The sequence below is a fragment of the Oncorhynchus nerka genome, unplaced genomic scaffold (genome assembly GCF_034236695.1).
Source record: "Oncorhynchus nerka isolate Pitt River unplaced genomic scaffold, Oner_Uvic_2.0 unplaced_scaffold_1255, whole genome shotgun sequence".
In the NCBI taxonomy this organism is placed as follows: Eukaryota; Metazoa; Chordata; class Actinopteri; order Salmoniformes; family Salmonidae; genus Oncorhynchus; species Oncorhynchus nerka.
In genome coordinates this window covers 31,378-40,976 of record NW_027040090.1, presented here as the reverse complement: position 1 = coordinate 40,976, position 9,599 = coordinate 31,378, and the positions used below count along the sequence as shown (strand labels likewise).

Below are 9,599 nucleotides of genomic sequence, written 5' to 3'. Positions count from 1 at the left end.
CGACAGACCACACCTTCCTCCAGAAGTGCAACTATCACCACGGGAACAGCGATCTGTATGCCCGGCCAAAGATGCCCCTCCCAGAGTTCACACTGAAACACTACGCTGGGAAAGTCACATACCAAGTAAAAAACACACACACACACACACACACACACACACACACACACACACACACACACACACACACACACACACACACACACCTGAAGTAATAATACAATCCATTCTATCGTTCCCATGTTGATGTCCTCCTAACATTATCTCCCCTCCCCATGTTGATGTTATAACATTATCTCCCCCCCTGTTGATGTCCTCCTAACATTATCTCCCCCCCTGTTGATGTCCTCCTAACATTATCTCCCCCCCTGTTGATGTCCTCCTAACTTATCTCCCCTCCCCCTGTTGATGTCCTCCTAACATTATCTCCCTCCCCCTGTTTATGTCCTCCTAACATTATCTCCCCTCCCCTGGTGATGTCCTCCTAACATTATCTCCCTCCCCCTGTGTATGTCCTCCTAACATTATCTCCCATCCCCTGTTGATGTTATAACATTATCTTCCCCCCTGTTGATGTCCTCCTAACATTATCTACCCTCCCCTGTTGATGTCCTCCTAACATTATCTCCCTCCCCCTGTTGATGTCCTCCTAACATTATCTCCCCTCCCCCTGTTGATGTCCTCCTAACATTATCTCCCTCCCCCTCTTGATGTCCTCCTAACATTATCTACCTCCCCTGTTGATGTCCTCCTAACATTATCTCCCATCCCCCCTGTTGATGTCATCCTAACATTATCTCCCCTCCCCTGTTGATGTCCTCCTAACATTATCTCCTCCCCTGTTGATGTTATAACATTATCTCCCCTCCCCTGTTGATGTTATAACATTATCTCCCCTCCCCCCTGTTGATGTCCTCCTAACATTATCTCCTCCCCTGTTGATGTTCTCCTAACATTATCTCCCCTCCCCCTGTTGATGTTATAACATTATCTCCCTCCCCCTGTTGATGTCCTCCTAACATTATCTCCCTCCCCTGTTGATGTTCTGTTGATGTTCTCCTAACATTATCTCCTCCCCTGTTGATGTCCTCCTAACATTATCTCCCATCCCCTGTTGATGTCCTCCTAACATTATCTCCCCCTCCCCTGTTGATGTCCTCCTAACATTATCTCCCTCCCCTGTTGATGTCCTCCTAACATTATCTCCCTCCCTTGTTGATGTCCTCCTAACATTATCTCCCTTCCCCCTGTTGATGTCCTCCTAACATTATCTCCCTCCCCCTGTTGATGTCCTCTAACATTATCTCCCTCCCCTGTTGATGTCCTCCTAACATTATCTCCCTCCCCCTGTTGATGTTCTGTTGATGTTCTCCTAACATTATCTCCCCTCCCCCTGTTGATGTCCTCCTAACATTATCTCCCTTCCCCCTGTTGATGTCCTCCTAACATTATCTCCCTTCCCCCTGTTGATGTCCTCCTAACATTACCTACCCATCCCCCTGTTGATGTCCTCTAACATTATCTCCCTCCCCCTGTTGATGTTCTGTTGATGTCCTCTAACATTATCTCCCCTCCCCTGTCGATGTCCTCCTAACATTATCTCCCCTCCCCTGTTGATGTTCTGTTGATGTCCTCCTAACATTATCTCCCCTCCCCTGTCGATGTCCTCTAACATTATCTCCCCTCCCCTGTTGATGTTCTGTTGATGTCCTCCTAACATTATCTCCCTCCCCTGTTGATGTCCTCCTAACATTATCTCCCCTCCCCTGTTGATGTCCTCCTAACATTATCTCCCTCCCCTGTTGATGTCCTCCTAACATTATCTACCCCTCCCCCTGTTCTAGGTGCATAAGTTCCTCCATAAGAATTTTGACCTGGTGCGTCAGGACGTTCTGGAGCTGTTCAGTAGCAGTAAGAACCGCATGGTGTCCAACCTGTTCCTCCAACACAGTGAGGGTCTGGCGTCTCAGCAGCGTTCTGCCGCCAGGAGGGGCTCCACCGCCCGCCGCCTCGCCGGCAACACCGTCAGTGCCAAGTTCCAGAGCAGTCTGCAGGACCTGGTGGAGAAGATGGAGAGGTCAGGGTTCTAGGGGGTTCTCCCGTTATATACTGCCTACCCACTCGGCACGGACAATTCAATTGTCTATTCCACGTTGAAATGATGCCGAAACAACGTTGATTCAACCAGTGTGTGGCCCAATTGGTGCCCTAGAATTTTGAAGACTAGATCCTGTCCAGTATTCTATGGTTCTAATTCTAGGGTTCTGGGGCTTCCGAGTTCTGGGGTTCTAGAGTTCTGAGTACAACATTCTATGGTTCTAATTCTAGGGTTCTGGGGCTTCCGAGTTCTGGGGTTCTAGAGTTCTGAGTACAACATTTTATGGTTCTAATTCTAGGGTTCTGGGGCTTCCGAGTTCTGGGGTTCTAGAGTTCTGAGTACAACATTCTATGGTTCTAATTCTAGGGTTCTGGGGCTTCCGAGTTCTGGGGTTCTAGAGTTCTGAGTACAACATTCTATGGTTCTAATTCTAGGGTTCTGGGGCTTCCGAGTTCTGGGGTTCTAGAGTTCTGAGTACAACATTCTATGGTTCTAATTCTAGGGTTCTGGGGCTTCCGAGTTCTGGGGTTCTAGAGTTCTGAGTACAGCATTCTACAGGGTTCTACGTTCCTCATGGTTAAGGTTAAAGGTTTTTACATTCTAAGTGTGTCTCTACAGATGTAATCCGTACTTTGTACGTTGCATCAAGCCAAACCAGCACAAAGAACCGGGCCAGTTTGAGACGGAGCTGGTGAAGACTCAACTACGTTACTCTGGTATCCTGGAGACCATACGCATCAGGAAGGAGGGATACCCAATCAGAATACCCTTCTACCAATTCCTCAACAGGTGGGTCACATGACAGGAAGTCTCAGTCTTTAGTGGCATCACTCACTTCTTTGCTTTTGGCGGCCCAGACTAATAATATGCCGTAGCTCTCTGTTGTTCAGGGCAGCTCGTCCTCCGAGACCAGTGTTGTCCATGAATCACTTCTTTAGTCTTTCAAGAGGTGGTACTTCCTCTGGTCTGAGACCAGTGTTGTCCATGATTCACTTCTTTAGTCTTCCAAGAGGTGGTACTTCCTCTGGTCTGAGACCAGTGTTGTCCATTAATCACTTCTTTAGTCTTCCAAGAGGTGGTACTTCCTCTGGTCTGAGACCAGTGTTGTCCATGAATCTCTCCTGTGGTTTCCTAGGAGGTGTTACTTCCTCTGGTCTGAGATCAGTGTTGTCTATGAGTCTCTCCTGTGGTCTCCTAGGAGGTGGTACTTCCTCTGGTCTGAGATCAGTGTTGTCCAGACCAGGAACGATGTTGCTGTGCTACATATAAAGTGTGTGTGTGTTCCTCAGGTACAAGGCGTTACTGTGTCTAAAGGAGGTACCTCCAGCGGACGGGGAGACCTGTGTTGAGATGATCCATAAACTCTGTCCTGTTAAACCTGGAACATACCAAGTAGGAGTTACCAAGGTGAGGAGGGGGGGGCTGTGTTGAGATGATCCATAAACTCTGTCCTGTTAAACCTGGAACATACCAAGTAGGAGTTACCAAGGTGAGGAGGGGGGGGTCTGTGTTGAGATGATCCATAAACTCTGTCCTGTTAAACCTGGAACATACCAAGTAGGAGTTACCAAGGTGAGGAGGGGGTGGGTTGTGTTGAGATGATCTGTCCTGTTAAACCTGGGACATACCAAGTAGGAGTTACCAAGGTGAGGAGGGGGTTGGCTGTGTTGAGATGATCTGTCCTGTTAAACCTGGAACATACCAAGTAGGAGTTACCAAGGTGAGGAGGGGGGGCTGTGTTGAGTTGATCTATGAACTCTGTCCTGTTAAACCTGGAACATACCAAGTAGGAGTTACCAAGGTGAGGAGGGGGGGGGGGGGCCTGTGTTGAGATGATCTATAAACTCTGTCCTGTTAAACCTGGAACATACCAAGTAGGAGTTACCAAGGTGAGGAGGGGGGTTGGCTGTGTTGAGATGATCTATAAACTATGTCCTGTTAAACCTGGAACATACCAAGTAGGAGTTACCAAGGTGAGGAGGGGGGGCTGTGTTGAGATGATCCATAAACTCTGTCCTGTTAAACCTGGAACATACCAAGTAGGAGTTACCAAGGTGAGGAGGGGGGGGGGCTGTGTTGAGATGATCTATAAACTATGTCCTGTTAAACCTGGTACATACCAAGTAGGAGTTACCAAGGTGAGCTGCCAAAAGAGAAGAAGATGACTGGCCACCCTTCAGAGCCTGTTTCCTTTATAGGGTTCTCCCTGGTTCTTCCTAGGAGCTTCCTATGTTCTTCCTGGTTCTTCCAAGGTTCTTCATGGTTCTTCCTGGTTCTTCCAAGGTTCTTCCTAGAATCTTCCTGGTTCTTCCTAGGTTCTTCCTGGTTCTTCCTAGATTCTTCCTGGTTCTTCCTAGAATCTTCCTAGAATCTTCCTGGTTCTTCCTAGGTTCTTCCTGGTTCTTCCTAGGTTCTTCCTGGTTCTTCCTAGATTCTTCCTAGGTTCTTCCTGGTTCTTCCTAGGTTCTTCCTGGTTCTTCCTAGATTCTTCCTAGGTTCTTCCTGGTTCTTCCTAGGTTCTATATGGTTCTTCCTAGAATCTTCCTGGTTCTTCCTAGGTTTTATATGGTTCTTCCTATAATCTTCATGGTTCTTCCTAGGTTCTTCCTGGTTCTTCCTAGCTTCTTCCTAGGTTCTTCCTAGGTTCTTCCTAGCTTCTTCCTGGTTCTTCCTAGCTTCTTCCTGGTTCTTCCTAGCTTCTTCCTGGTTCTTCCTAGATTCTTCCTAGGTTCTTCCTGGTTCTTCCTAGAATCTTCCTGGTTCTTCCTAGGTTCTTCCTGGTTCTTCCTAGGTTCATCCTAGGTTCTTCCTGGTTCTTCCTAGGTTCTTCCTGGTTCTTCCTGGTTCTTCCTGGTTCTTCCTAGGTTCTATATGGTTCTTCCTAGAATCTTCCTGGTTCTTCCTAGGTTCTATATGGTTCTTCCTAGAATCTTCCTGGTTCTTCCTAGCTTCTTCCTGGTTCTTCCTAGCTTCTTCCTGGTTCTTCCTAGCTTCTTCCTGGTTCTTCCTAGAATCTCCTGGTTCTTCCTAGCTTCTTCCTGGTTCTTCCTGGTTCTTCCTAGCTTCTTCCTGGTTCTTCCTAGCTTCTTCCTGGTTCTTCCTAGATTCTTCCTAGGTTCTTCCTGGTTCTTCCTAGAATCTCCTGGTTCTTCCTAGCTTCTTCCTGGTTCTTCCTGGTTCTTCCTAGCTTCTTCCTAGGTTCGTCCTGGTTCTTCCTAGCTTCTTCCTAGCTTCTTCCTGGTTCTTCCTGGTCCTTCCTGGTTCTTCCTGGTTCTTCCTAGGTTCTTCCTGGGTCTTCCTGGGTCTTCCTATCCACTGTGGTTCTGCATTGCTTGCTTTGTGGGGTTTTAGGTTGGGTAACTGTAAACGGCTAATGGAAAAAGGGGCTTCATAAGATACATTGCATTTGATTAATTTGAACACGAGGGGCTAGGGTATCGCAGGCTGGTCTACATAGATTTTAAAAAATCACAATCCTCCAACCCCTATCCATGCGTGGAACGGATGTGGGTGTGGTCTACATAAAGGATGTGGGTGTGGTCTACATAACGGATGTGGGTGTGGTCTACATAACGGATGTGGGTGTGGTCTTCATAAAGGATGTGGGTGTGGTCTACATAAAGGATGTGGGTGTGGTCTACATAAAGGATGTGGGTGTGGTCTACATAACGGATGTGGGTGTGGTCGACATAACGGATGTGGGTGTGGTCGACATAAAGGATGTGGGTGTGGTCTACATAAAGGATGTGGGTGTGGTCTACATAAAGGATGTGGGTGTGGTCTACATAAAGGATGTGGGTGTGGTCTACATAAAGGATGTGGGTGTGGTCTACATAAAGGATGTGGGTGTGGTCTACATAAAGGATGTGGGTGTGGTCTACATAAAGGATGTGGGTGTGGTCTACATAACGGATGTGGGTGTGGTCGACATAACGGATGTGGGTGTGGTCGACATAAAGGATGTGGGTGTGGTCTACATAAAGGATGTGGGTGTGGTCGACATAACGGATGTGGGTGTGGTCTACATAAAGGATGTGGGTGTGGTCTACATAAAGGATGTGGGTGTGGTCTACATAAAGGATGTGGGTGTGGTCTACATAAAGGATGTGAGTGTGGTCTACATAAAGGATGTGGGTGTGGTCTACATAACGGATGTGGGTGTGGTCTACATAAAGGATGTGGGTGTGGTCTACATAAAGGATGTGGGTGTGGTCGACATAAAGGATGTGGGTGTGGTCGACATAAAGGATGTGGGTGTGGTCTACATAAAGGATGTGGGTGTGGTCTACATAAAGGTGCTAATTTAAATAAACAAAAGCCCTGACGAAGGCAAAGCTTATTAAAGATCAGTGATCAAGGTTTCCTTTTTCATTCATCTTTTTTTCATTCCTTGTAGGGCTGTGGTGGTCATGGTAATTGTCGGTGTGTAGGGCTGTGGCGGTCATGGTAATTGTCAGTGTGTAGGGCTGTGGCGGTCATGGTAATTGTCAGTGTGTAGGGCTGTGGTGGTCATGGTAATTGTCGGTGTGTAGGGCTGTGGCGGTCATGGTAATTGTCAGTGTGTAGGGCTGTGGTGGTCATGGTAATTGTCGGTGTGTAGGGCTGTGGCGGTCATGGTAATTGTCAGTGTGTAGGGCTGTGGTGGTCATGGTAATTGTCAGTGTGTAGGGCTGTGGCGGTCATGGTAATTGTCAGTGTGTAGGGCTGTGGTGGTCATGGTAATTGTCAGTGTGGCGGTCATGGTAATTGTCAGTGTGTAGGGCTGTGGCGGTCATGGTAATTTTCAGTGTGTAGGGCTGTGGCGGTCATGGTAATTGTCAGTGTGTAGGGCTGTGGTGGTCATGGTAATTGTCAGTGTGGTGGTCATGGTAATTGTCAGTGTGTAGGGCTGTGGTGGTCATGGTAATTGTCAGTGTGTAGGGCTGTGGCGGTCATGGTAATTGTCAGTGTGGTGGTCATGGTAATTGTCAGTGTGTAGGGCTGTGGTGGTCATGGTAATTGTCAGTGTGTAGGGCTGTGGCGGTCATGGTAATTGTCAGTGTGTAGGGCTGTGGTGGTCATGGTAATTATCAGTGTGGTGGTCATGGTAATTGTCAGTGTGTAGGGCTGTGGCGGTCATGGTAATTGTCAGTGTGTAGGGCTGTGGCGGTCATGGTAATTGTCAGTGTGTAGGGCTGTGGCGGTCATGGTAATTGTCAGTGTGTAGGGCTGTGGTGGTCATGGTAATTGTCAGTGTGTAGGGCTGTGGCGGTCATGGTAATTGTCAGTGTGGTGGTCATGGTAATTGTCAGTGTGTAGGGCTGTGGCGGTCATGGTAATTGTCAGTGTGTAGGGCTGTGGCGGTCATGGTAATTGTCAGTGTGTAGGGCTGTGGCGGTCATGGTAATTGTCAGTGTGTAGGGCTGTGGCGGTCATGGTAATTGTCAGTGTGTAGGGCTGTGGCGGTCATGGTAATTGTCAGTGTGCAGGGCTGTAGCGGTCATGGTAATTGTCAGTGTGTAGACAGGAAGTTTTCTCCAAACGATTTGAGGAAGTGCGAACATGTGGCTAACAAAGACACATGTCCTCCTGTATACATACATAAGTATTCAGACACAAGTCCTCCTGTATACATACATACGTATTCAGACACATGTCCTCCTGTATACATACATAAGTATTCAGACACACGTCCTCCTGTATTCAGACACATGTCCTCCTGTATACATACATACGTATTCAGACACATGTCCTCCTGTATACATACATACGTATTCAGACACATGTCCTCCTGTATACATACATAAGTATTCAGACACGTCCTCCTGTATTCAGACACATGTCCTCCTGTATACATACATACGTATTCAGACACATGTCCTCCTGTATACATACATAAGTATTCAGACACACGTCCTCCTGTATTCAGACACATGTCCTCCTGTATACATACATACGTATTCAGACACATGTCCTCCTGTATACATACATACGTATTCAGACACATGTCCTCCTGTATACATACATACGTATTCAGACACATGTCCTCCTGTATACATACATACGTATTCAGACACATGTCCTCCTGTATACATACGTATTCAGACACATGTCCTCCTGTATACATACATACGTATTCAGACACATGTCCTCCTGTATACATACATACGTATTCAGACACACGTCCTCCTGTATACATACATACGTATTCATTTACATTTACATTTAAGTCATTTAGCAGACGCTCTTATCCAGAGCGACTTACAAATTGGTGCATTCACCTTATGACCTCCAGTGGAACAGTAGTGCATCTAAATCTTTTCAGGGGGAGGGGGGGTGAGAGGGATTACTTTATCCTATCCTAGGTATTCCTTAAAGAGGTGGGGTTTCAGGTGTCTCCGGAAGGTGGTGATTGACTCCGCTGTCCTGGCGTCGTGAGGGAGTTTGTTCCACCATTGGGGGGCCAGAGCAGCGAACAGTTTTGACTGGGCTGAGCGGGAACTGTACTTCCTCAGTGGTAGGGAGGCGAGCAGGCCAGAGGTGGATGAACGCAGTGCCCTTGTTTGGGTGTAGGGCCTGATCAGAGCCTGGAGGTACTGAGGTGCCGTTCCCCTCACAGCTCCGTATTCAGACATATGTCCTCCTGTATACATACATACGTATTCAGACACATGTCCTCCTGTATACATACATAAGTATTCAGACAAATGTCCTCCTGTATTCAGACATATGTGTTCAGACATATGTCCTCCTGTATACATAAGTATTCAGACATATGTTCTCCTGTATACATAAGTATTCAGACATAGGTCCTCCTGTATACAGAGCTTTCGGAAAGTATTCAGACCCCTTCACTTTTTCCCCATTTTGTTACATTGCAGCCTCATACAAAATGATTCAGAAACTTTACTTAGTACTTTGTTGAAGCGCCTTTGACAGGGAGTACAGCCTCGAGTCTTCTTGGGTATGACGCTACAAGCTTGGCACACCTGTATTTGTGGTTTCTCGAGTGACGCAGCGGTTTAAGGCACTGCATCTCAGCGCTAGACTCGTCACTACAGACACCATGGTTTGATTCCAGGCTGCACCACAACCGGCCGTGATTGGCGAGTCCCATAGGGCGGCTCACAATTGTCCCAGCGTCGCCCGGGTTTGGCCAGTGTAGTCATTGTAAATAAGAATTTGTTCTTAATTAACTGACTTGCGAAGTTGGAGAGGTAGGGTAATCTAGTGATCGCCATTTGTAGATGTTCCTGAAGGAGGAGCTGTAGGAGAGGAAGGGTGATCTAGTGTCCCCATGTGTAGATGTTCCTGAAGGAGGAGCTGTAGGAGAGGAAGGATGATCTAGTGTCCCCATGTGTAGATGTTCCTGAAGGAGGAGCTGTAGGAGAGAAAGGATGATCTAGTGTCCCCATGTGTAGATGTTCCTGAAGGAGGAGCTGTTGGAGAGGAAGGGTGATCTAGTGATCCCCATGTGTAGATGTTCCTGAAGGAGGAGCTGTAGGAGAGGAAGGGTGATCTA

General features: G+C 47.3%; 1 pseudogene; it reads left to right on the top strand.

Annotated features, from left to right (window-relative positions):
• Positions 1 to 8,463, top strand: part of LOC135569033 (uncharacterized) — a 66,234-nt pseudogene extending 57,771 nt beyond the window's left edge.
• Positions 8,464 to 9,599: the final 1,136 nt, after the last annotated feature.